Source organism: Bos indicus, chromosome 4 (genome assembly GCF_029378745.1).
Source record: "Bos indicus isolate NIAB-ARS_2022 breed Sahiwal x Tharparkar chromosome 4, NIAB-ARS_B.indTharparkar_mat_pri_1.0, whole genome shotgun sequence".
NCBI classification, from domain to species: Eukaryota; Metazoa; Chordata; class Mammalia; order Artiodactyla; family Bovidae; genus Bos; species Bos indicus.
In genome coordinates this window covers 99679040-99706923 of record NC_091763.1, presented here as the reverse complement: position 1 = coordinate 99706923, position 27884 = coordinate 99679040, and the positions used below count along the sequence as shown (strand labels likewise).

General features: G+C 38.0%; 1 protein-coding gene across 8 annotated transcripts in view; it reads left to right on the top strand.

The window, feature by feature from the left end:
* The first annotated feature begins 949 nt into the window (after nucleotides 1-949).
* The window catches only part of CNOT4 (CCR4-NOT transcription complex subunit 4), a 152626-nt gene continuing 125691 nt past the window's right edge, over nucleotides 950-27884 (top strand). For 5 of the 8 annotated variants that reach the window (XM_070788204.1, XM_070788205.1, XM_070788200.1 and 2 more), the window contains exon 1: nucleotides 950-1179. The gene's annotated coding sequence lies outside the window, so the exon portion shown is untranslated. The remainder of the gene's footprint in view (nucleotides 1180-27884) is intronic. The other 3 variants (XM_070788206.1, XM_070788209.1, XM_070788208.1) reach the window with 1 other exon arrangement.

Genomic DNA, 27884 nt, shown 5'->3' with positions numbered 1-27884 from the left:
GTGCCGGGCACACAGGAGGAGCCCATGAGTATCCGTTGTATGAATGGGTGAGGAATACACGCAATAAGCAGAAACGACTGCGTGGAGCGCCACTTCCACCAGAATTCTAGGAGGACTGTGGGCGGGACCAGTAAATTGACTGATTTTTGAGATTGAGGATTCCTCAGCGCTCGTAGAAATTGCGAGTGCATTCTTATATTCCTTGGCATGTACTGATGTGTGAAGGGTTTGTGAACTCCGCGCGCAGAGCTGTGCAGGCTGGAAACCGAACTAACACTAATATGCAAAGTCCGCATAATGTTCTCAAATTGACCTCATCAGAAACACATTTTTGTAAGTGAGTGGGTCTGCCGTTCTCTTGTACTTCTGTACAGGACAATTTAGGATTACCTCTTCAGTGGAGATTAATGGTGAGGATGGGAAGAAGGGTGGTGGCTCCAAAAAGCGCAAACAGGGGAAACGAGATAACTCTCACTTTTCGAAAAACGAACGCTAATTCAGTATCTCATTCCCACCCTAGATCAAATCCCGCGCTCCTCCTACCCCCGCATCTGCCTCTACCCCGCCCTCTCTGATACCTATAGTGGGCGGAGCAGAGAAAAGACGTTCTCGGCTCCCCTCAAATTGGTTATGCCCGCCCCGAGTTTTGGTTTCCCATATTTGAGCAAACACTGAGGAAACGGAACCGCTAACGTAGGCCGCCGACCAAATGACAGCGGAGCAGCACACACGAGGGCCGAGAAGGAAGCAAAACACGAAAAAAAGGCAATAGTGTAGCAGCCACGTGAGGCAGGCGATGCCAGCCACCCTCCGAGTGAGAACTTCAACTCCCGGCTTGCAGCTGGGCGGTTGCCCTCCCAGAACTACAACTCCCAGGGTGCTGCGGGAGCGGCCACCCGCCGCTCCTCCCGCCCCTCCCCCGCCCCTCCCGGCCGGATCGGCGTGCGCCTGCGCACCGGAGGCCGGAGGAGTCTTACCCTAATGTAAGATGGTGGCCCGTCTGGCTGTGGAACCCACCGAAAGCTGAGAGTCTCTCTCTCAGCCGTAAAGGTCGGACTCGCTGAAGCAATCAGACCCGGTTCTGAAGAGTTTTTTTCCCCGACACTCGTTCAGTGGTCTCTCGTGAGGACGCGGCAGCGCGTGGAGTCGGCTAAGGGAAAAGCGAGGCAAGGCAGGCGGGTGAGTCTATGCGGGGCTGGGCTTTAGGGGAAACCCAGGGCTGACCGGCTACGAGAGAGCGGAGGCTTCGCTGGGACTGTGCAGGCCGCACCCCCCTTTCTCCCCACCCCCCCCCGCCTCATCTTCACCCTCCTCCTTCTCGATCTTCCTCCTCCTCCTCTTCCTCCCTCTCCCCTCTACGCCACAGCAGTTACCACCAGGAAAAGGGAGCAGGGCAGAAGGCAGCGCGGCGGCGAGCGCCGGCTGCTTCGAAAATCTCTTCAATTGGGCAGCTGAGGCGGCTGCTCGTCTTCAGCGCTTTCCTCTACATTTTTGTAGGAGCAGCAATCTTAAGTCTCAGGACTCCTTGTTTTCCCAGCCCCCTTGCCCCTCTCTGACGTCCTTTCCCAGTGGACCCCGTCTCCCAGGACCAAAGCCATCACTCCCACTCTGACCGGTGCCGCTGCTGCTGCTCATTAATCCTACTGCTCGTTGCCCACTCGTCCTGCTGCTTGGTTTGTTTTTTTTTTTGCTACCACTCTGGAGTTAGCCTTTGCCCCCCTCTGTTGCTTGCAGTCAGCCCCTCAGCCTGTCTTGCTACCCTGGAGCTTCCGATTTGCTGTCTTTCCTTTAACCACATCTGTCATTTAAAAGCTGCCCCTTAACTATCTCGATTGTGCCGCTGCTCGTTCTAACCCACCTGTTTCACAGCTTTCTTGGGTATTGTCCTTTCCTTCCCTCTTTCCTAACTGATTCTTTCAGCATACTCTTCCAGAAAAAAAAAAAAAGAAAGAAAGAAAGAAAGAAAGGGACGCCCCGTGTTGGCCCCTGAAAAGTCAAGGAAGTTGGGAAGTGAATGAAGTGAGGTAGGATACTATTAAACATTTTGAGTGAAGATCGTTTATCAAGGCTACTCCGGAGAGGAGCGTCTTCGTTTTGCTCCCAGTGATCAATTTGTGGAGTATTTGCTCTGTTGGGACGTGGTTTTGTTTTGTTTTTCTTTTTTCATTTTGGACCGGTTTCTCCATGCTACCAAACGTTCTTCTGAATTGCATCTCCCCAGGACACTTAGTATGGGCTTTGATGATACCAACAAATATTAGCCTAGGCGTTTAAAAATAAGATAAATCTGACACACAATCAAATTCATCTGTGAGCTTCACGAGCAAATATAAGTGGTATTTTGATTATATGCAGGTTATATGTGGGTTAGGGATTCCTTCCAAATTGAGAATTGATTATTGACTCAGTGTTACTGATGTTCAGCTTAATTGATGACATTTTATTTATAGTTTGAGTGGAAATTTCCTCTCTGGCTAATACCAGATTGACTTAATATTTTTGGATTTGGTAAGTTCTTTCTTTTAACATTTCTAGAATGGTAGGTATCAGAATACATTATCTTCTTTTGAAAACCATTAGGTATATAAGCAAAAGAAAAATCGGTTTTTTTCTAGAACGAAATCCCTCATTTTTTTTCATAGGAAAAAAGGGGGCTGGGAAAAGAAATGACAAAGCTGTGCACATAAATGCATTTGGTAACACTCACTGTCATTATTGTTTACATTAAGAAACAGAAAGCTAGAAGCCAAGGGTGGCTTATGATGTCTGTTTTGGTGAAAGCAAAATTAAAATGTCCTGAGTAATGGCATAAAGTGAAGAAGGAGCTTTTGCTATAATCAGACTACTGTAAAGTAAAGAATTACCAGAAAACCAGACAGGATTACATAGATTAGATACATACATCTCAAATTTAAACATGAATAATACATTGTATTCATAAGATATATATAAAAATGTTAAAAGTCATAGTAGCAATCTCATGCAGCAATATACCTCTTACTTGCAAAAGTAATAATACCTCAAATGTAAATATAAATACATACAGCTGGCCTTTAAATCACTTTTGGAGATTACTGCATTAATTGTTGATTTTTACAGATTTTATCTGTAGTACTTGAGGAATCTTATATTTGACATTACTTTCACTTGATTGTGATAAATGGTCTGTTTCATCAAATGTAAACCAAGGTTAGGAAAAGATACTTATAAAGCTTTGTTTTTCCTTTCAGCCAGTTAAGCCACAATTTGGGGAAACTGAATTAATCCCTACTCTTTTGAGATTTAGAAGCAATTCATGTAGCAAACCTTGGGTTGAGTTATAACCTGAGCTTTTTTTTTTTTTTTTACAAGTATTACTTTTAGTTTATATTAGTAGGAAAATATTTAATACAATTGATCTTCAACTCTAAGCAAAAAATACATTTCATTTTTCTTTGTAATACACTGGTGGAGAAGCTTTCTACTATGAACAATCTGAATGGGTTTAGAAACCTTTGGCAGTCATGCTTTGCTGAATTGTAAGCTGTGTATTCTAGGAGAGGACAGTCTGGCAGAAGAAGGTAAATGATTTTAATATATCTTTTCTTTTGTAAAGCTATTTTGCTTCAATAAAAAATGTTCTCAAGTAGTTTTCTCCACTCTATACTTTTTTTACCTGCAGTCATCAAATTCTTATTTTCAGCACTGTGAAGTCAAAATGAATTCACTTTGGGATCTTTAACACATCTGAAGAAGATAAGTGCTTTGATATTTTGATAGGAAATAGAGAGCTGAGATTTCAAAATATTTTTGTATGGTTTATTGCAGCTTCCTAATTTTATGGGTTTTTTGTGGGGAGGGGGAGATAGTTTGAAATACTTTCTGCTGGGTTCAGTAGTTGAATTCTTCAATTAATAGATTATTTCTAAAGGAGGGTTTTTGAATGTGAATTACTTAAGGTAAACTTGTTATAAAATTTGTTTATATAAAGTTCTGTAGACAAACCTTTTATGAGGGATAAGACTATAACCACATGGCAAAGTGCAGAAAAATTGTTTTGTAATGCCCTTCAACTTCAGTCTGAATGGAGCACTAGTGATAACTTGCAGTTTATTACTTTGTAAAAGAAAGAGAGCATTGCTTAAGGATGAGCATCTTGCATTAGGGGAGGTTTATTTTTAAGATGATGTTTTATATATATATATTAAGTTAATGAAAAAATACCTTCTCAGTTTAAGCACTATGATTTTAGAAATCTTCCCTTTCTCTCCTTCACTACTCCTGTCTTAAGGTTAAGCCACACTGTTGATTAAAACATTTTTTTTTCTTTTTGGTGCCTGCAAATAGCACTTGATTGAATCTGTTTCAACTCAGTGTTACTATTTTTATATACCATTCAAGTGAAGTAGAAAGTTTTAATTTGTAAAAACTTAAACATTTGCTGAAAATTCAGTTAGTTTTTTGTCATTAGATATACTACTGTCTTCTGACTTTTTGTGAAGGAAGTTACATTCATCTCAGCTGGTTCTAAAGAAAAACAGTAGGGAAATAGGTTATAGAGATTTTTGGTGCTCTAGAAATAGTATAACTAGAATGTACTACATACTTTTCTCAAAGGATTTCTTAATCTAAGTGAAACTTGTAAATGGTTTTCATCCCACTGGAGTAGCATGTATTGGATAAAATTTGTTAACACATTTTGAGATTAAAAAAAATCTGTGTTTAACTCAGATATTAGGAAAAATGTGCAAATGGCCCATTCTTTGTGGTAATACCCATGATATTTTAAAAAGTAATGTTTTTTCTCAAAAGTCAAGAGTATACAAATGATAAAGATGGGCATTATTTACTCAGTGATGTGATGAAAAAAGATAAGTGGGACCTTTAATCCTATATTTAGTGGTTTTATGAAAATGTTTTTGATATTTATGTGGTCTTCTTTATTAGAAAAGATTGTGTGGTAAATGTCAACTTTTTCAGGTGTAATAATATTAATTCAATAGGTTTTGTCTCATTTCTTTTTCATAGCATGATTCTTGTATTTTTTTAATGAGAAAGTAGTTTATAGAAGAGAAAATTTCAACACTCTTTTGGCCCCTTAGATTAGCTTTCCTATCTAGCAGTTTTTCTTTTACTGGAAGAGGGAAATTACATGCTACTAAAAAGAAGATCATTACCTTTACTTGCTAGGAAAATGAAACTTTAAAGATAGGGCAAGTACAAGGCAATTTAAATATGTTTATTTTTCTTCTAAGAAGTTTATTTGTGAGTATGGTTTCATTCTTTCTAAACTCTGTTTATATAAGAAAGTTGTCTTGTTTTAAGCTTTAATTGTATTGGGTGATGGACAGATGATGTATTGCTATTAGGATAAAGCTTGCTGTTTATTTGTTGTGTAGTTGCTCAATCGTGTCAGACTTTGCAACCCATGGACTGCAGCACACCAGGCTTCCCTGTCCTTCACCATCTCCTGGAGTTTCCTTAAACTCATGTCCATTGAGTCAGTGACGCCATCCAGCCATCTCATCCTCTGTCCCGCCCCTCTCCTCCTGCCCTCAATCTTTCCCAGCATCAGGGTATATGAGATATCTGTTCACAGTCACTGGGTTTTTAGTTATGGTATCTAAAACCTACCCTCTTGAATATTTAGAGAAATTGTGGAGAAGGGGAAATCAAAATAATCAGATTAGTGTGTATATATGCCTAAAACTAGTTGGGAGAAAAAAAAGTTAAGGCAAAGAAGCAGTGTAATGAGAATAAAATGTCAACATTTAAAGATAGTAGGTGTTTGTATTACTGCTTTTAAAAAGAGTTAGTTAATGATGATGTAGAGAAATGGTGGTTGAATTTTGATAAGTAGCTGTAGACTGAACTACCAAAGGGGTGGAGCATTCCTTAGTAGTAGCAAACAGATGCATTAAGGCAAATATCTGAAATTTCTTAAACATAATTTTCAGTTCTCAGAATAAAGAGGAAGTGCTTATTTTTCTGATTATTTAATACTCTACTAAGTCAGTCTCTGTTAAGAGCAATAGTGTCTTCAGATTGTAAATTTCTTGAAGTAGCGTTGACTGATTTGGCTTATTGAATGTTGATTGTAGCAGCCTTTTTTTTTTTTTTTTTGCCTTTTGTATTTTGCTTTTTTTTTTAAAAACAGCTGATTTTCAGCTGTTGTTTGGGTGGGTCCTTTTGTGAATGCTGTAATTGAATGAGAATTTGAAATATAAACAGTATTGCTTTTGGTAGTAGATTAATTTTTCTTTTGATGATTATCGTTCCATTTAGATTGTTTTTTTTCCTTTAATTTTTAAATTAATTCTTAGTTGAGAATTAGAATCATACAAGTTCCCTGCCAAGTTAGATCTTTCCAGAATTTTTTTCTTACTTTAAATAGGGACCTGGGTATTTGTTGGGTAAAGAAAAGTGGTATTCTATGCCTTGGTTTTGTCATTTAAAATCAACTCTAGACTTATTAGTGTTAAAAATAAAAAAACTTATTGTGGAAAATTTAAACAGAAGTAGACAGAAGTCTCTGACACAGACAGAAATGTCTGTGTCAACTTCAAAGATCAACTCGTAGTCAACCTGAGTTCACCTGGTACCTTCACTTAGTTTATTCCTTGTCCCCCTACTCATTGACCTGGATTATTTTGAAGCAAATCCTCATCTTCACAATTATTTCATATGAGCTAAAAATCTTTTGACATAAAAATCCTTGTTTTTTTTTTTAAGCAAGATTATTCAGTCAATCTGTCAAATAGCCTTTAAGTATTTATTACAGATGTGCTTCTTGGGAAACGGTTCAGCCTCTTCTGAGAGTTTATTATCTGGTTGGGTGTACTTCCATAATTATTAACTAGCGCTAACCAAAACATAATAGATCTAATGCTTTGATTCATAGGTCTGAGTCCAGTATGTTAGTGTAGAGATATTTAGAAGTAGGGCTTCTTGAGAAAGTAGGACTTGAATAAAGAATATGTACTGTCTGTATAGGCAGAGCGTCTTCAGAAGGAGAACATTCCATACATTCCGTGTGGAGCATGGAAGCAGGAGCAGACACGTTGAAGGGGACCAGCATGATGTGAGAGAGAGAGGAGTCTGATCTCAGTGGAATAAGGTGCTAATTTCTGAGAATGGTGTCAGAGAAATTAGTATGCTAGAGTCAGGCTAGATTATGAGGTGTATTCAGTGTCAGGTTGAATCTGATGTGCTAAATAGTAAGGAGCCAGTAGGTTGGTTGGGGCAGGAGATGACATAGTGAAAGTACTTTCTAGAAAGATCCCTCCTTCAGTAGTGTGCAGTGTATTGTGGGGTGGACAGTTGAGTGAGAAAAATTAATGAGTAGACTATGGAGGTAAGGCACCATCTGAGAGATGTTGGTGTGACATCTCATAGATTCCATCTTCTCTTCAGTCCTTTACATCCAGAAATGACAACAAGGTTTTGGAGAGTAGAGAACTGAAGAAATGTAGTCTCTTTGTCTTTGATAGTAAACTGCAGTTTGTTATCCAAGCCCAGCTTTTGGAAAGGAAGTGATGGCATGATTTCTCAAAATAACAATCTCAAAAAATTTCAGCAGAAAATAACCACCAGTGTTTTCAAATAATTTTAGTTATGTGTTCACTGAGAAATAAGAGTTTAGAAAATAAAATCTTTATTACATGATGATGAGATGGAACATATTTCATCTGTAAAATAGTAATTGATGCCTTATCTGCTTAAATGTGTATGAGTTCAGGATTACTAGGAAATGTATGTTTGAACAGCTTGTAACCAGTATATATTATTGGGTGTCTTTAAAGTTTAATAGTGCCTGATGAAAGCAGAAGGAATGGCATAAAATTCTGATGAATAGACACTAATATTGTCAACCCCAAGCTCCTGTAAGGATGAATAAGGATAGGTCAGCAGGCCAAAGAAGAATGTAGGGCCATTATTAAGTGAAAGTTTATTCTTTGATTTATTTTGATTATACTTTGTTTTGCAGAGGTATTCTAAACATATCTGGTTAAACAACAGGCTTATTTGGATTTTTTTTTTTAAGTTTTGAGACCCTGGAAGTTATTCTTTTCTTTGTTTTGGTTTGTTTACTCTTCATTAAACCAACTTTCTTCATCTATTGTGTATTTCTGGAGAGCATGCTTGCTTTGTTTTGTGAAGGAAAATTTCATTTTGTATCTTAAAGCAACGGGGGAAAAGTAGATTTCTTGTTCTGGCTTTGTAAATAGTAGATGGTTTTCATTTCTTCTCTTTCTGATTCCCTCAATATGACACTTAGTCCCTTTTTACAACATTTAGCATGTAGATCTCAAGAATTATCACAATTGAGTCTGAAAATATGTCAAGCTTGGGGTGCTTACAGCTTCAAAATGACTTATCAATCATTTTCTTTCCTATTATTAATATAAAAGATCTACCATAATGCCATGAATATTTTGGGAAATTATAATAAGAATAAAGATAATAACATAATATAGTGCTTTGTTGGGAAATATGTGTTTTTCATTGATGTTCCTTCCATTCTGTACCTCCTTAATCCTGGTAATGTGACAGAGCTATTTCTGACATTTTTCCCCTTCTTTATTTAGCGGGTTATGTGTGCTGTCTAATATGGTCACTAGAATAAAAGCTGTTGCTTTCTCCTTTGGTATATTTTAACAGAGCCTTTCATATTTTAATTTTGGATTTAAGATTGAATTGAAATCGCCTTTGTGCAGAAGAATCTTGAGGATTATGCTTCTTTCTCATTCCCAGTGTACATGGAAAGGAAGTAAATTATCAAATATGCAGTATAGGAGAGCCTTAGTATTTGAGAATATTTTCAGTGGTGGCTGCCAATCTATTCTTTTCCTCCAGGAACTTTTAATTTAATGCCTTGAGTATGGAGCCACGATGAAGGGGTGGTAGTGAAGTGAAAGTCACTCAGTTGTGTCCAACTCTTTGTGACCCATGGACTATATAGTCCATGGAATTCTCCAGGCCAGAATACTGGAGTGGGTAGTTGTTCCCTTCTCCAGGGGATCTTTCAAACCCAGGTCTCTCGTGCTGCAGGTAGATTCTTTACCAGCTGAGCCACCAGGGAAAGGAGTACTCGAGTCGGTGGTCTGTCCCTTCTCCAGGTGATCTTCCCGACCCAGAAATCCAATGGGGGTCTCCTGCCTTGCAGGCGGATTCTTTACCAGCTGAGTTACCAGGGAAGCCCCGAGGGGTTGATAGGGAGGGGAGCAAATGGTTCCATTCTCCAAAAGGCTCTCCCAGATTTTAACAACTTGAATTAATGTCAAATTATTAGTATTTTGCATAGCTTTATTCATATAAATCTTGGAAAAGGGCCCTTTTTGTGTGAGTGGCTTTGGGAGTGTCTTGAGTTGCTACGAGGGCAGGTGCATTGCAAACCTAGGAAAAGGGAAGATAGGCAGAAAATACAACGAAAGTCTTCAAATTCTAATAACGGCCACAGTGCATTTTTGCCTCAGGCATTGATGGTACTGGCTCCTTTGCTGCCTTTGGCTACGTACTTTAGGTTTTCTAAGTTAGGCTACTAGTTGGGAAGGCTACAAACTTTAGCATTTTCTAAGTCAGATTAGCTTCCTTCTCCAGGCTTCGGCATTTTAATCTCTCTAGCTCAGAACCTGACAATTGTGTCTTTAATCTGCCAGGAAGAAGGGGGAAATGGGAAAGAGGAGAAAGTGATATGTATGATACTCCTCATCTGTTCCTAAGTTGGCATAAGATTATTCTAAGATTATTTTATACAAGAACCTCTTCCTTTCATTTTTAATTGTATGTAATTAGTTATAAAATAGCTTCATAAATTTCCTAAATGAATCCTTAGAAATATTGTAAAATGTGCTTTGTCCATAGAGTTGGTGATATGTTGCAGGGTATGGATATAAGTTAGGTGCTTAGTGGTACTTCTTTAGGAATGTCTTGCTTCTATTAAAATCTTTTTTGTTATACTAGACCTAGTATAAATGTGAGTTTTGCTTCTAGAAAGTAAAGCTAGTGGTCTTTGTTTGTTTAAGGTAGTTACCTTCCCTGCACTGTATTCTAATCTGTTTGATCCGAATGAAAACAAGTATGACAATAAAATACTTTAATAGCCATGCTAATAAAATACCATTTGTTAGTCATATGTCCCTATCAGTTCAGTTCAGTTGCTCAGTCCTGTCCAACTCTTCACGACCCCATGAATCGCAGCATACCAGGCCTCCCTGTCCATCATCAACTCCCGGAGTTTACTCAAACTCATGTCCATCGAGTTGGTGATGCCATCCAGCCATCTCATTCTCTGTCATCCCCTTCTCCTCCTGCCCCAATCCCTCCCAATATCAGAGTCTTTTCCAATGAGTCAGCTCTTTCCATGAGGTGGCCAAAGTACTGGAGTTTCAGCTTTAGCATCAGTCCTTCCAATGAACACACAGGACTGATCTCCTTTAGGATGAACTGGTTGGACCTCCTTGCAGTCCAAGGGACTCTCAAGAGTCTTCTCCAACACCACAGTTCAAAAGCATCAATTCTTAGGCACTCAGCTATCTTCACAGCCCAACTCTCACATCCATACATGACCACTGGAAAAACCATAGCCTTGACTAGACGGACATTTGCTGGCAAAGTAATGTCTCTGCTTTTGAATATGCTGTCTAGGTTGGTCATAACTTGCCTTCCAAGGAGTAAGCGTCTTTTAGTTTCATGGCTGCAGTCACCATCTACAGTGATTTTGGAGCTCAAAAAAATAAAGTCAGCCACTGTTTCCACTATTTCCCCATCTATTTCCCATGAAGTGATGGAAGCAGATGCTATGATCTTCGTTTTCTGAATGTTGAGCTTTAAGCCAACTTTTTCACTCTCCTCTTTCACTTTCTTCAAGAGGCTTTTACTTCCTCTTCACTTTCTGCCATAAGGGTGGTGTCATCTGCATATCTGAGGTTATTGATATTTCTCCTGTCAATCTTGATTCCAGCTTGTGCTTCTTCCAGCCCAGTGTTTCTCATGATGTATTCTGCATATAAGTTAAATAAGCAGGGTGACAGTATACAGCCTTGACGTATTCCTTTTTCTATTTGGAACCAGTCTGTTGTTCCATGTCTACTTCTAACTATTGCTTCCTGACCTGCATATAGGTTTCTCAAGAGGCAGGTCAGGTGGTCACTGGTATTCCCATCTCTTTCAGAATTTTCCACAGTTTATTGTGATCTACACAGTCACAGGCTTTGGCGTAGTCAATAAAGCAGAAACAGATTTTTTTTCTCTGGAACTCTCTTGCTTTTTTGATGATCCAGTTGATGTTGGCAATTTGATCTCTGGTTCCTCTGCCTTTTCTAAATCCAGCTTGAACATCTGGAAGTTCATGGTTCATGTATTGCTGAAGCCTGGCTTGGAGAATTTTGAGCATTACTTTACTAGCGTGTGAGATGAGTGCAATTGTGCGGTAGTTTGAGCATTCTTTGGCATTGCCTTTCTTTGGGATTGGAATGAAAACTGACCTTTTCCAGTCCTGTGGCCACTGCCGAGTTTTCCAAATTTGCTGGCATATTGAGTGCAGCACTTTCACAGCATCATCTTTCAGGATTTGGAATAGCTCAACTGGAATTCCATCACTTCCAGCTCAACTGGAATTCCATCACTTCCACCAGCTTTGTTCGTAGTGATGCTTTCTAAGGCCCACTTCACATTCCAGGATGTCTGGCTCTAGGTGAGTGATTACACCATCATGATTATCTAGGTTGTGAAGCTCTTTTTTGTACAGTTCTGTGTATTCTTGCCACTTCTTGATATCTTCTGCTTCTGTTAGGTCCATACCATTTCTGTCCTTTATCAAGCCCATCTTTGCATGAAATGTTCCCTTGGTATCTCTAATTTTCTTGAAGAGATCTCTAGTCTTTCCTATTCTGTTGTTTTCCTCTATTTCTTTGCATTGATTGCTGAGGAAGGCTTTCTTATCTCTCTTTGCTGTTCTTTGGAACTCTGCATTCAGTTGCTTATATCTTTCCTTTTCTCCTCGGCTTTTCTCTTCTTTTCACAGCTATTTTTAAGGCCTCCTCAGACAGCCATTTTGCTTTTTTGCATTTCTTTTTCAAGGGGATGGTCTTGATCCCTGTCTCCTGTACAATGTCACGAACCTCTGTCCATAGTTCATCAGGTACTCTATCAGATCTAGTCCCTTAAATCTATTTCTCCCTTCTACTGTATAATCATAAGGGATTTGATTTAGGTCATACCTGAATGGTACCCTATATGTATATATAAATATATAAAAATTATTTTGTCATGCCTAGCAAATATTTTCAGCAGCTTTGGAGAACTTTGAATAACATATGATGTGTTTGTGTTTACAGATTGTGCTTTTTATAATGTACTACTAAATTCTACAATCTTTAAAACTTGGCATTATATTAAAAGCAATATTGCTCTTAGAGTAAAGGAGTTAAATGATTTTTTTTTAATACAGTTGAACATAGTTTTCATTGGCCTCTAGATTTCATTGCCAGCCCTTTGAATTCCTATTTTTATTTATTGCTTCTGCTGCGAGTATTATGCAGTTTAGTATGGAACCAGGTTGCCTGAATGTGAATCTTGACTTTACCACATTCTTCTTGTCAGACCCAGGGCAAGTGACTTTATCCTATCAGGGCCTTAGTTTGCTCATTTGTAGGATGCTGCCATTAAGATTGTTGTGTGGAATAAATGATTTAATGTCTATAAAATGTGTGGAATAGTGTTTGGCATATAGTCTTGTCTTGTATGTGTGCTGAGTTGTGTCTGACTTTTTGCAGCCCCATGGACTGTAGCCCGCTGGGCTCCTCTGTCCGTGAGATTTCCCAGGCAAGAATACTGGAGTGGGTTGCCATTTCCCAACCCAGGGATTAAACCTGTGTCTCTTGTGTCTCCTGCATTGGCAGCAGGATTCTTTACCACTAGCGCCACCTGGGAAACCCTTGACATGTAGTTAGCCCTGTAGAAGTGTTTGCTGTTTTTACACATTTGAAAGGATTTAAAAAAAAATCTGTTTCTGTAGACTTTTTATTCAGTATACTTTTTTGTGTCTAGGTAGTGGACATACGTTTTCAGTAGTTATTTGACCAACTAGAAATACAAGTAAAGTGTTTTAGCGGGTAATCCAAGTACTGACCTACCTAGGATTCTTTTGAATCAAGGAATAATAGAAAGTGAATTTGGATAGGTGTAATAGAAAATAATTATGAGTGTTTTAAATAAAGACAGAGAAATTTAGATGTGATTGGTAAGAGGGGAATCATTGCAGTCACTTCAAATTCGTTTTTTTAAGTTGGGGAGAGATGTGTTTAAAATAGTGTTTCAGTTCAGTTCAGTCGCTCATTCGTGTCCAACTCTTTGCGACCCCATGGTCTGCAGCATGCCAGGCCTCCCTGTCCATCACCAACTCCTGGAGCTTGCTCAAACTTGAGTCGGTGATGCCATCCTACCATCTCATCCTATGTCTTCCCCTTCTCCTCCTGCTTCAATCTTTCCCAGCGTCAGGGTCTTTTCCAATGAGTCGGGTCTTCACATCAGGTGACCAGAGTATTGGAGCTTCCCCTTCAGTGAATATTCAGCCCTTCCAGTGAATATTCAAGATTGATTTTGTTTAGGATTGACTGGTTTGATCTTCTTGGTTTCCAAGGGACTCTCAAGAGTCTTCTCCAACACCATAGTTCAGAAGCATCAATTCTTTGGCGTTCAGCTTTCTTTATGGTCCAACTCTCACATCCATACATTACTACTAGAAAAACCATAGTATTTAGGGGAAGATGGTTTTGAGTATCTGTGGTAGCATAGATACTTGATTTTATGTGGATAAGATATTATTTGTTTATTCTGTTCATTGATGTATCCAGAGTGACTCAAACAGTGCCTGGTAGATAATAAGATGCTTGATAAATATTTATTGGATGAATGAACCTTGAGGGGGACTGAGATAACAGACAAGTATAAAGGAAAGTAAGCTTTTGGGATCCCTACCTTTAAAGGGGTAGAAGTAAAAAAAAAAAGGTATTATTAACCGAACAACTGGAGAAGTAAAAAGAAGGTGGAAAAGTATGTCTCAGAAAACAAATGAAGAATTTCCTAGGGCACAAGTCACAGGGATAGGAAGATCCAGTATGATATCACTTTGACTTCAGGAGGAAAGAAGGAATTGACACAATTCAGTGCAACATTCCAGGAGAATGAGACCAGAGAAAGCTCTTTGGCTTGTGGTGGGATGGTCACTAATCACATTAGAGCAGTTTCATTAGTCTGGGAATGTGAATCAGATTGAGGGGAGCTAAGGGAAATGGTAAGTAGAGACTGTAGGTAAAGACTGTTCAGTAGTAAGGAATGACTGTAAAAAATGTCAGTAAAACATTATAATAGCTTTCATAATTATTGAGTATGTAATATGAGAGATTCTGTTTATTAGAAATGAGAAAACGAGGCAGTCTTTATGCTGAATGTTCTTAAATTTCACAGTATAGAAGACTTATTATACATGCTGCTTCAGGGCTCTGCCACTTGGTAAATAACTCTGTAGTCTTGAGGAAAGTTGTTTAATCTTCTTGTGCATCTGTTTTCTTCCTTGTAAATGATGGAGATCTAGGTCATAGATCTGGTATGTTTATAGATCTATATTATATCTTAGATGTGTTAATCTTTTTAAAATGCTTAAAAAATGCTTGGTATGTAGTAAATATTTGATAAATATTACCTGTTATTACCATCCACTGCTGAAGTGAGGGTAAAGAGTAGGATTGGACAACAGAAGAGAAGAAATAGAAAAAAAGATTAATAAAATCGTTACCAAGTAGTGGTAAGAACTGAATAGAAAAGCCTTCGTTAGAACCTTTGCTCTGACTGTCCCTCTGCCTGGAGAGCAGTTTTGCAGTTACTGTATAGCTGTCTCCACTCCCTCAGACCTTTGTTCACGTAGTGTACTTTTCATTAGGCCTGCCCTGTTTATTTACAGTTAGCATTCAAGCCTCTCTCCCCTAGTATTTGCATTGTTTTACTTAAAAAAAATAAGTTGTCACTTCAGTTGTGTCCGACTCTTTGTGAACTTGTGAATTGTAGCCCGCCAGGCTCCTCTGTCCATGGGATTCTCTTAAGCAAGGACACTGGAGTGGGCTGCCATGCCCTCCTCCAGGGGATTGTCCCAACCCAGGGATTGAACCTGTTGCTCTTGATATCTCCTGTATTGGTAGGCAGGTTCTTACCACTAGCACCATCAAACATATTGTATAATCCACTTACTTATTGTATATACGGGTTGTTGTCAATCTCCATCTACTAGGATGGGGATGTTTGTTCCTTGATAGACCCAGGTTCTGGGAATAATATTTGGTACATAGCAGGTGCTCAGTATATGCTCGTTGAATGAGTACAGTATTTCACCATTGAAGCGAGGTGGGTGGGGAAAGCAATTTAAGTGGTGCTGGGGATACAATTTTGGAGGAAAAGCCAATTTTCTGAGATTGATGCATACTATATAGAAGTTGATCTTCTCAGATCCACTTCCTCTTCTCAAGTGGGTTTTCTGAGTCCATTTTGGTACTGGTTTACCTGGAAATCACTTGGAAAACCCATCAAGCTGAGGAAAGAAAAATGTTAAGACACCTCTCTTTTCCTATAATAATTATATTTTACTTTTGATTAGCTGATAAAAGCTTAAATTTTTGTGTTTATTAGAATTTAGGAACTGTTCTCTAGACTCTTTATATTATTAATTTTTAAAAACTCGACAGCCTCCCGGATACATTGCAGTTTCCTCCTATGCCATCATTAGGGGAAGGAAAAGCCCTTTGCACGGAGACAAAGGGCAGTGCTTCCTCAGACTCTCACGTTCTATTGACAGGGAGCTTCTGACACCTCATTTCCCCTTCTGGCAGTCACAGGCTTGACACCACTGCTCGCCCGAAGTCCAAATCTCATTATATCTTTTATCCCTTTTTATGTCAGTTACTGCCATTCTCCCAAGTGACAGTTCATGTCTCACACTTGAATCCTGACAAAGTTCTGTTTCTTACCTTTTCAGTCCTTTCCATCATCAGCAAAATTTCTTGTATCCTTGTTTGTTTTTTTTTTCCCCCCTGAACACTTCTCCACTTCCTACTGTTGTGAAGACACTGTCATCCTTGTATGTGTTGGCTATAATATTTTTCATTTCATTTTTATATGCTATCATCAAGGGTCAGTGGTGAGTTTCATGTACTGAGATTTAAGATTACATTTCCCATGATGACTTCTTCCATTGACTAGGAGTTAAAAAGGGAACCTGGTTTATATTGTCCAAAAACCCTTAGATTTGCTGGCATTTCTTGCATTCTGAGCTACTCATCTTTTCTTGACTTTTAGCTCATAGTATACTGTCATCCTTGATAATAACACTATCCGTTTAAAAATTCTTGATAGTTGCAGTATACACCATTTGTGTTGTTTCTATTACTTTGACCTCTTAAGTTCTAAAATTCTTCTTGAATGATTTTGCTCTCCACCCTATCTCAGCCACTACTTCATGGTCGTGTCTTTTTTTTCTTTTTCTAGCTGTGCTGCATGGCATGTGGGATCCCAGTTCCCTAGCTCAGTATTGAACCTCTGCCCCCTTTAATGGTAGTGAGGAATCCTAACCACTGGACAGCTAGGGAAGTCCCCATCAGTTCAGTTCAGTTCAGTCGCTCAGTCATGTCCAACTCTGCAACCCCATGAATCACAGCACGCCAGGCCTCCCTGTCCATCACCAACTCCTGGAGTTCACTCAAACTCATGTCCATTGAGTTGGTGATGCCATCCAGCCATCTATCTTATCCTCTGCTGTCCCCTTTTCCTCCTGCCCCCAATCCCTCCCAGAATCAGAGTCTTTTCCAATGAGTCAACTCTTCGCATGAGGTGGCCAAAGTACTGGAGTTTCAGCTTTAGCATCAGTCCTTCCAAAGAACACCCAGGGCTGATCTCCTTTAGAATGGACTGGTTGGATCTCCTTGCAGTCCAAGGGACTCTCAAGAGTCTTCTCCAACACCACAGTTCAAAAGCATCAATTCTTCGGCGCTCAGCCTTCTTCACAGTCCAACTCTCACATCCATACATGACCACTGGAAAAACCATAGCCTTGACTAGATGGACCTTTGTTGGCAAAGTAATGTCTCTGCTTTTGAATATGCTATCTAGGTTGGTCATAACTTTCCTTCCAAGGAGTAAGCGTCTTTTAGTTTCATGGCTGCAGTCACCATCTACAGTGATTTTGGAGCTCAAAAAAATAAAGTCAGCCACTGTTTCCACTGTTTCCCCATCTATTTTCCATGAAGTGATGGGACCAGATGCCATGATCTTAGTTTTCTGAATGTTGAGCTTTAAGCCAACTTTTTCACTCTCATCTTTCACTTTCATCAAGAGGCTTTTGAGTTCCTCTTCACTTTCTGCCTTAAGGGTGGTGTCATCTGCATATCTGAGGTTACTGATACTTCTCCCGGCAATCTTGATTCCAGCTTGTGCTTCTTCCAGCGCAGTGTTTCTCATGATGTACTCTGCATATAAGTTAAATAAGCAGGGTGACAATATACGGCCTTGACGTACTCCTTTTCCTATTTGGAACCAGTATGTTGTTCCATGTCCACTTCTAACTGTTGCTTCCTGACCTGCATATAGGTTTCTCAAGAGGCAGGTCAGGTGGTCTGGTATTCCCATTTCTTTCAGAATTTTCCACAGTTTATTGTGATCCACACAGTCAAAGGCTTTCACATGGTCATATCTTATACCTTGTTGTTACCAATAAGGTGAGCCCTACCTCCCATGATTTTCAAGTCATGCAACCCCTCTCTGACCACCATGTCTTTTCACTCCTTCCAGGCACTCCCCAACTCATCAATCTTATTGTCATTAGGACCTCCAGTCCACAGATTTCTATTTTCTTTTGCACTGTTCCACCACCTCCCCATCCCCCACCTTGATTTTGTTTCTTCCCTTCTTACCTAGTGTACATTCATTACCTAGGTGTCAATCATTATATTCATGAGTTAGTGAGAGATTATTCTAGTCTATCTTATCTTAACTAAACCTTGAAGGCATATTTAATGTAGACTTTGATTATACCGATGTTTGTGGGTGGGGAAGTTGTCACGGATGGCTCATGGCCTGCTTTTCACCTCACTCACCCTCCTCTCCTCCATCCTACACACAAAAGACCTGACAACCTATATACCAGAGGAAATTGGGAAGAGAGGTTATGGGTTGGTTACTATTACAGAAAGTTACTTTGAATGGAAGACTGGACCACCCTTTTAAATTAGAGATCCATTGGGACTTCCCTGGTGGCCCTGTGGTTACAATTCCATGCTCCCAATGTGGAGGACACAGGTTTGATCCCTTGTCAGGGAACTAAATCCCACGTGCCGCACAGTGTGGCAAATAAAACAGCAATCTGTTGTTATTTCACTACTGCCTCTACCTCCTTTAGCAACACTTGCTTCCTCCCCAGCTCATGCCAGGCTCAGTGTCCTCCCTCTACGCCTGCCCTTTCTCTGTTTTTCCCTACTTCCACGTGGATGTATTGTATTTCTTAAGAAATTTGGCTCTGTTTGAATTAGTATTTTATACTCTAAACTCTTCTTTCAGATATCTTGATAGTCCATTCTGCCATCTGTGATGTGAGTTGGTTTTACTTTTGTTGATAAAGTTTCCAACAGAATGATACTGAACATGACAGCAAAAGGGTAATTGATAGAAATAGGGAAATCATGTGTAAAATGGTGGGGAAAATGAAAGATATGTTTTTTGGGTATTCTGAATGTACTTGTCATAATGCTCATGATTTCTAGAAGAGTTACACTGTATTGCAACATGTAGAGACGCTTGGAGATTGGTTGAAAACAGAACTTCATAGTTCATTCCTTTTATCTTTTCACTTCTGTTCTCTGAAGCAGATGTTCTTGAATCAGTTTTCTTTTGATTCCCTTGCAGAATGTTCTCTTATACTGGGATCAGCAGTCATATTACAAGCTGGGATATTGTGTGTATGTTACTACTGATATCAGATCTTTTCATATTTTAGTACTTAGGACCATAGATTTGTACCAAGAGATTGGTCTGAAGATACATATATATGCGCCTGTTTTCTCAAGCTGTTTCAGAGTTGTGTTGTTTACTGTGTTACCCATGAGCTATGTGTTGGCTTTTGAGCATTTGAAATGTGGCTAGTCTGAATTAAGTTGTGCGCTAAGTGTAAATTAATAATTACATGTTGAGTTGATAATATTTTGGATATATTGGATTAGATAAATTACCTATTCTTTTTCTCAGTGTGCCTAGTAGAAAATTTACAATTACGTATGTGGTTTGCATTTTATTTCTCTTTGACATTGTTGTCTTATCTTACTTTTTCGTTTGTTCTAACAGTTTCAATTATTTTAATCCATTATATCGTCTCTAAAAATAATTTTGGTGTTATGTAATATGAAAGGATTTTTCCCCCAAATTTAATATTTTTATGTTGTTATGCTTATTAGTATTCACTTTCTGAAACCCTGAGTTGTCTTTTTCTTTTCCTTTTTTTTAACCTTTTGACTTCCGTCTTTTCTTCTCATGGTACTATATAGGCATCTTATGCGTTCTGTATATTGCCTGGGAGAATTTTGGAGGAGTTTAAAAAGTATAAGAGTTTATCTTTTATTTACTACTTAATATTTAGGACTACTAATAGTATATTTTATAAATCATTATGTTACTAATGTAAAATTTTAAAATTTAAAGTAAAGGCAATTTGTATCTGGTAGAAAAGAAAAGGGATTGAAAATTTCACATTGAAAGTCTGCTTGACCATAAAACCCAGCAAACAAATAAATACACAAGCAAAAACGCACTGACTTCGTTTGCTGTTACAGGTTTTATAAACTTTCATAAACTTGGACCTTAGCACCATTGCTACTGTTTCTCCCTCCATGTTGCAGTCCTTTGAGGGTTTAAGTTTTTTATTTTATTTCTCTTACCTTTTCTGATCTTTGGGAAAAAAAGGATTCATATTGAGTTCAGGGAATACCTTTATATGGTTAAGCCTTAAACTGTTTAAAACAGTTTGTAGCTGTTTTAAACAGTGGTGTTTTAAAAAGTGGTGTAGTTCAGATCTGGGTAATTTTTAAGTGAATAAATGATTTGGGTAACTGTGGCTTATATTTTAAAGTGAGATGTTGACTTCTGAGCTCCAAAATATATTTCAAATTAATCTATCATATGTTGTTACCATCAAGGTATTAACAAAAATGGCTTTATTAGGCATTTGAAAATTATTTACTGGAGAACTATTTTATTATCCTTACCTACTTAGAGAATAGTAGGTACCTACATATTGAAAATTTATGTAAAAGCATATTCGCAAGAAAGTATATAAGAAAAAAATTTGGCCAACAAGTTTGAATTTTTTTTTTTTAATGATTGGAATTGATAAAATACAGGTTTAAAAATGAAAATTGGGAGAAAGGGTATCTTGGGAGAAAATAGTAGAGAAATAGAGATAATAGGAATTGTGGGAAGGAAGTAGAAAAGTGAGCTCATAAAAGTGCACATTCTTAGATGCTCAATGGATGGATAATTTTGATACTCTTTGATAAACTGAAACAAAGACTTCGCTACTTGTCAGTTTTCTGGATCTTAGAATACCCTCTTTAACTTTTTGGTTCTTCCTAAGTTTTGAAGATAGGCCTGATGTCTGTTGGCTGTGCAGACTTAGATTTGGGTTGATCTGTAAGAATAATTTCTGAATCCATATATGTTGTGTATATCATATGTTCTTTTTTAATTTGCTGAGTAATATTTAATGGTGTGGATATATCACAGTTTGCTTATTTGGCTTATTTGTAGTTTTTTTGCTTTTCCTAGTTGAGTTGTTTTGAGCATTTGTGTACACATTTTTGCTTGTGAAAACTGTGAAAACACAGTTTTCATTTTTGGGGGATAAATTCCCAAGAGCATGCTTACTTGATCATCAGATAAGTGCATATTTAGTTTTAGAAGAAGCTGTAAGACTATTTTCTAGAGTTACTCTATGATGTTGCATTTCTGCAAGCGTTGTATGAGTGATTCAGTTTCTCTGCATTTTAATCAGAGTGGGTGTGTATTATCCCTATTTTTTATTATAGTCATTCAAATAGATGTGTAATATTTCGTTGTAGTTTTAATTTGCACTTCCTTATGGTTAAAGTTGTAGAACCCCTTGTCATGTCCTTATTGGTCATTTGTATATCCTCTTTGGTGAAATGTCTGATGTCTTTTGCCCATTTTCCAACTTGATATTTTTGCTCTTGAGTTGTGAGGGTTCTTTATATATTCTAGATATGAGTACTTTGTCAAGTACATGGTTTGCAGATTTTTTTTTTCCCAGTATGTAGCTTGTCTTTTCATCTTCATAGGGTCATTCATAGAAAAAACTTCTAATTTGATGAGGGCCAATATGTTAAATCTGTTTTATGTATTGTGCTTTTTGCTACAAGTCTAAGAACTCTTAGTCCTAGTCCTAGTCCTGAGTCTTGAAGATTTCTTTCTAAATTTTTTCCTAGAAATTTTATTGTCTTTCATTTTACATTTAGTGTATGATCCACTTTGAGCTACTTTTTGTATAAGATAGGAGGTTTCAGTTGATTTTTTTTTTTTCTTTTTAGTCCATTTGTTCCAGCACCTTCTGTTGAAAAGTCTCTTTCCCCTATTGAATTGCTTTGCATATTGTTGTCAACAATTACTTGGACATATTTGTGTGGACCTATTTCTGGGTTTTCTGTTCCATTCCATCCATCCATGTGTCTATCTCCATCAGTACTACACTGTTTTGAGTAATGTAGCTATGTAGTAAGCCTCAATATCAGGCTTACTATATAATTTGATTCTTTAGGTCTTAAAGTTTTAGGTCTTGTAGGATCTTCTTTCCATACAGATTTTAGAATAAGCTTATTTATACCTGTAAAAAAAAATCTTTCTGTGACTTGCTAAGAATCACATCTATATCAATTACATATATTATTTATGGAGTATTGTTCTTCACTGTGTTGTGTCTTCCAGTCACTGAACATGCTGAGTCTCTAGTTCTTTAGGTCTTTTTAAAATTTTTTTCATCAGCATTTTGTAATTTTCAATATATAGACCTTGCCCATTTTGTTAGATTTATACCAAAGTATTTAATTTTGTTTGGAGTGATTTTTAAATGACATTGTGTTTGTAACTTAGGTTTTCATATGTTTATCAGTATATAGAACTATGGTTGCTTTTTATGTGTTAATCTTTTATCATTTGACCTTGCAGAACTAATTTATTAGTTCTATTAGTTCATTTTTTTTATAGATTACCCAGTATTTTCAAAATGAAAAGTCACGTTATCTGCAAACAAGGACAGATTTTTTCCTTCTGTTCCAATCTGTTTGCCTTTATTTCCTTTTCTTAACCTTGTTTGCTGAACTTCCAATCTTGAAAAAGATTGGTGAGATTGGCCATCTTTGCCTTGTACTTGAGCTTATGTGGGAAACATAGTTTTTGCCATTAAGTTGTGATGGTATCCATGGGTTTTTTTTTAATCGACTTTATTTATTTATTTTTAACCAAATTTAGGAAGTTCTCCTCTATTCCTAGTTTACTGAGAATTTTTATTTTGAATTTTGATAAATGCTTTTCTTTCCATTGATATGATCATGTAATTTTTCTTCTTTAGCCCTTTTATTTGGTGGATTACAGTGATTGATTTTCCAGTGTTGAACCAGCCTTGCTTTCCTAGAATAAGTCCAATAATCTTTTTAGATGTTTCTGGATTTTATTGGCTTATATTTTGTTTAGGAATTTTGCATCTTAAGTTCATGAGAAATAGTGGTCTGAAGTTTTTGTTTATGTTTTTTGGTACTGTGTCTGTCTGGTTTTGATGCCACAGTGATACTCACCTCATAAAATGAGTTAGGAAGAGTTCCTCCTCTTTTCTGGAAGGTAGTATAAAAATAAAACTAATTCTTTAAATTTTTGGTAAAATTCTCCAGTGAAGCCATCTGGGCCTGGGAATTTCTTTTTCCTGAGTTCTGAACTATGGAGTCAATTTTTTTTTTTTTTAATGTTTGTAGTGAAGTCGCTCAGTCGTATCCGACTCTTTGGGACCCCACGGACTGTGGCCTATCAGGCTCTTCTGTCCATGGGATTTTCCAGGCAAGAGTGCTGGAGTGGATTGCCATTTCCTTCTCCAGGGGATCTTCCTGACCCAGGAATCGAACCTGGGTCTCCTGCATCGCAGGCAGACTCTCAACCATCTGAGCCACCAGGGAGGCCTGATAATGCTTATCAGTTCAGTTCAGTTCAGTCGCTCAGTCGTGTCCGACTCTTTGCGACCCCATGAATAGCAGCACGCCAGGCCTCCCTGTCCATCACCAACTCCTGGAGTTCACCCAGACTCACATCCATCGAGTCAGTGATGCCATCCAGCCATCTCATCCTCTGTCGTCCCCTTCTCCTCCTGCCCCCAATCCCTCCCAGAATCAGAGTCTTTTCCCATGAGTCAACTCTTCACATGAGGTGGCCAAAGTACTGGAGTTTCAGCTTTAGCATCATTCCTTCCAAAGAAATCCCAGGGCTGATCTCCTTCAGAATGAACTGGTTGGATCTCCTTGCAGTCCAAGGGACTCTCAAGAGTCTTCTCCAACACCACAGTTCAAAAGCATCAATTCTTCGGCGCTCAGCCTTCTTCACAGTCCAATTCTCACATCCATACATGACCACAGGAAAAACCATAGCCTTGACTACACAGACCTTTGTTGGCAAAGTGATGTCTCTGCTTCTGAATATGCTATCTAGGTTGGACCTAACATTCCTTCCAAGGAGTAAGCGTCTTTTAATTTCACGGCTGCAGTCACCATCTGCAGTGATTTTGGAGCCCAAAAAATAAAGTCTGACACTGTTTCCACTGTTCCCCCACCTATTTCCCATGAAGTGATGGGACCAGATGCCATGATCTTTGTTTTCTGAATGTTGAGCTTTAAGCCAACTTTTTCACTCTCCACTTTCACTTTCACCAAGAGGCTTTTTAGTTCCTCTTCACTTTCTGCCATAAGGGTGGTGTCATCTGCATATCTGAGGTTATTGATACTTCTCCCAGCAATCTTGATGCCAGCTTGTGTTTCTTCCAGTCCAGAGTTTCTCATGATGTACTCTGCATAGAAGTTAAATAAGCAGGGTGACGATATACAGCCTTGACATACTCCTTTTCCTGTTTGGAACCAGTCTGTTGTTCCATGTCCACTTCTAATTGTTGCTTCCTGACCTGCATACAGATTTCTCAAGAGCCAGGTCAGGTGGTCTGGTATTCCCATCTCTTTCAGAATTTTCCACAGCTTATTGTGATCCACACAGTCAAAGGCTTTGGCATAGTCAATAAAGAAGAAATAGATGTTTTTCTGAAACTCTCTTGCTTTTTCGATGATCCAGTGGATGTTGGCAATTTGATCTCTGGTTCCTCTGCCTTTTCTAAAACCAGCTTGAACATCAGGAAGTTCACAGTTCACATATTGCTGAAGGCTGGCTTGGAGAATTTTGAGCATTACTTTGCTAGCAGGACTATTCAAATAATCTCTTTCATCTTTTATTGAGTTTTGGTGATAATGTAGTTTTTTTAAAAAATTGTTTTTTTCTATCAGTTTTATTGAGATATAATTGACATAGAGCACTGTGTAAGGTTAAGATGTACAGCATAATAATTTCACTTACATGATTATCAGAGTAAATTTGGTGAACATCCATCGTCTCATGCAGATACAAAATTAAAGAAATAGAAAAAATTTTTTCCTTGTGATTAGAACTCTTAGGATTTACTTTCTTAACAGCTTTCATATATAACATACAGCATTGTTAACTGTATTCATCGTGTTGTATTTTACATCCTTAGTATTTATTTATCTTAAAACAGAAAATTTGTACCTTTTGATCACATTCATTGAATTCACCCCCCACATCCCCTGTTCCCTGACTCTGGTAACCATAGATCTCTTTTTTTAAATGAGTTTGTTTGTTTTTAAAGTGTTACTGACCTCCAACACTATGTTAGTTCCTGTTATATACAACATAGTGCTTTTGTATTCCTATACATTTCAGAATGATCACCTGATGTCTAATTGATATATATTTATTATATTCCTCAACATCATGTGTGGTTTTTAAATAATTGTTTCTAAGTTGAATTTATTAGTATGAAGTTGTTCTCAATATTTCCTTATTGTTATTTTAATGACTGAGAAATCTGTAGTGATAATCCCCTATTTCCTTCTGATAGTTAAGATTCAAGTCTTTCTTCTTTTTGTTAGTCTTGCTTGAGGTTTATAAATTTATTTGAAACAGAGAACCAGCTCTTTGTTTCATTATTTTCTCTGTCTTATTTCTGTTTTCAATTTTATTGATCTCTGTCTTTATTATTTTCTCTTTTATGCTTGCTTTGAGTTAATTTTCCTCTTCTTTGTAGTTTGTTGCAATAGGAGCTAGGAAGTTTAAGGCCTTTTTTTTTCTCCTAAATAAACATTTAGGGTCATTCATGCTTTTGAACTGTGGTGTTGGAGAAGACTCTTGAGAGTCCCTTGGACTGCAAGGAGATCCAACCAGTCCATTCTGAAGATCAGCCCTGGGATTTCTTTGGAAGGAATGATGCTAAAGCTGAAACTCCAGTACTTTGGCCACCTCATGCGAAGAGTTGACTCATTGGAAAAGACTCTGATGCTGGGAGGGATTGGGGGCAGGAGGAAAAGGGGACGACAGAGGATGAGACGGCTGGATGGCATCACTGACTCGATGGACGTGAGTCTGAGTGAACTCTGGGAATTGGTGATGGACAGGGAGGCCTGGCGTGCTGCTATTCATGGGGTCGCAAAGAGTCAGACAGGACTGAGCGACTGAATTGAACTGAACTGATTTTCCTCTGGGCACTGCTTCTGCTGAATTTTGCGTTTGATACATTGTAAGTTGGAGTCCATTTTGGTCAGTGATCATGCTGTTTATGATACCAGTTCTTTGAAATTTGTTGAGGTTTTATGGCCCCGGATATTGTTTATCTGGAAGAATGTTCTATGGATGCTTGAAAAGAATATATGTTCTACTTACTTTTTGACTCTATTGGAATACCACCTAACTCTCCCTGTGGAACTCTCTCCTTGCTGCCTGGCCCACCCATTCTATTTGGTTCATGTTCCTTATTATTGGTTTGTAGAGCATCATTGACATTTATTCTTTATTCCTCTCCTTATAATTTTTTATTTCCCATAAATTCTTAATTTTTATGTCTCATTTGACATTTTCTATAGTTTTAAACAAAATTTAATATTGTCACTAGTCTTTAATGTTGGCACTGTAGTTTGTGCTTACACTAATGGCAGATTGACCTTGAATTATTACTACTCCAAGGTGAAGTATGGTGGTGTGTTTTTATAATTCTTTAAAAAGTCACTCATAAAGTATGATTCTCAGGATAAATTTAGACTGAATAGGAATTGTATGCCAGGCATATTGCTGTGCATTAAATAGGAGGAAAATCTGTGTTTTCAAGGTACTTCATTGGACACAAGATGAACACTTCTGCAGTGTTTCTAATAGTATAAGACAGATGCTTAATGGAGAGGTACTATAGAAATTCAGAAAAGGCGTAATTAAAGAATGGAGGCAGGATTAATTTGTGTAGCCTTGTGAAAAGAATAATACAGTTGAACCTTGAACAGTGTGGAGATTAGGGACACTGACCCTCCATGCAGTCAAAAATCCAAGTATAAAGAAAATTTAAAAAGAGAAAATCTGTGTTTAAGTTATAGTTGCATGCTAAGTTGCTTCAGTCGTGTCTGACTCTTCGCGACCCTGTGAACTGTGGACCGCCAGCCTCCTCTGTCTGTGGAATTTTCCAGGCAAGGATACTGGAGTGGGTTGCCATTTCCTACTCCCCGGGATCTTCCCCACCCAGGGATGGAACCCACGTCTCTTACGTCTCCTGCATTGGAAGGCGGGTTCTTTACCACTAGTGCCACCTGGGAAGCCAAGTTATAGTTGACCCTCCATATATGTGGTTCTTTCTTCCATGTCCCAGATTTCTCTGTATCTGAGGTTTTGCATTTGTGAATTCAGCCAGCAGCAGATCATGTAGTACTTGTAGCATTTACTGTTGAAAAAAATTCCTGTGTAAGTGGATCTGTGCTTTTCAAACCCATGTTGTTCAAGGGTTAACTATTTCAATGAGTGGTATATAGTACTGTAGTGTTTACTGGGGGGAAAAGAAATCCATGTATAAGTGGATCCCCAGTTCAAACCCATGTTGATCAAGGGTCAACTAGAGGGAAGTTTCTGAATACCAAGAAGGAGCTTCAGTTTGAACAGGAGGCAGTAACAGATTTAAAGGTTCTCATTCTGAAGAGTGACTTGAAGAATGGAGTATAAAGCATTGGCATAACCTGGGAGATTGTTAGAAATGCAAATTTTAATACCCTATCTTACCTATAGAATCAGAACTTACATTTTTTAATAAGATAGGTAATTTGTATGCATGCTTAAGTATAGTAAGACTGCTAAATTGAAGATTATGTTCAAGTTTTGGCACTGGGCAACTGAAAACTGGGTGGGCCATTGACAGGAAATAAAAAGCCTGGGTGGCAAAAAAACTGTGATTATTTTTTACTCCCAGGCTATTAGAGAACTTTTTGTTGATAGAAAATGAGCATAATGATAACATTGGAGAAAATCTTGAAAAATGAGTGGAAAAAATATATAATTCCAAAATCCTAAAATAAATAGCATCTTCATTATTTTTGCATGTTGTCTTGATTTCTTATTAATATGTAACTTGTTTTTATATTGTTGTATACTTTAAAATTCATTATATAAATGTTTTATATTTCTTTACAACTTAAAATACATACATACACTCTCATCCACATTTTAAAAAA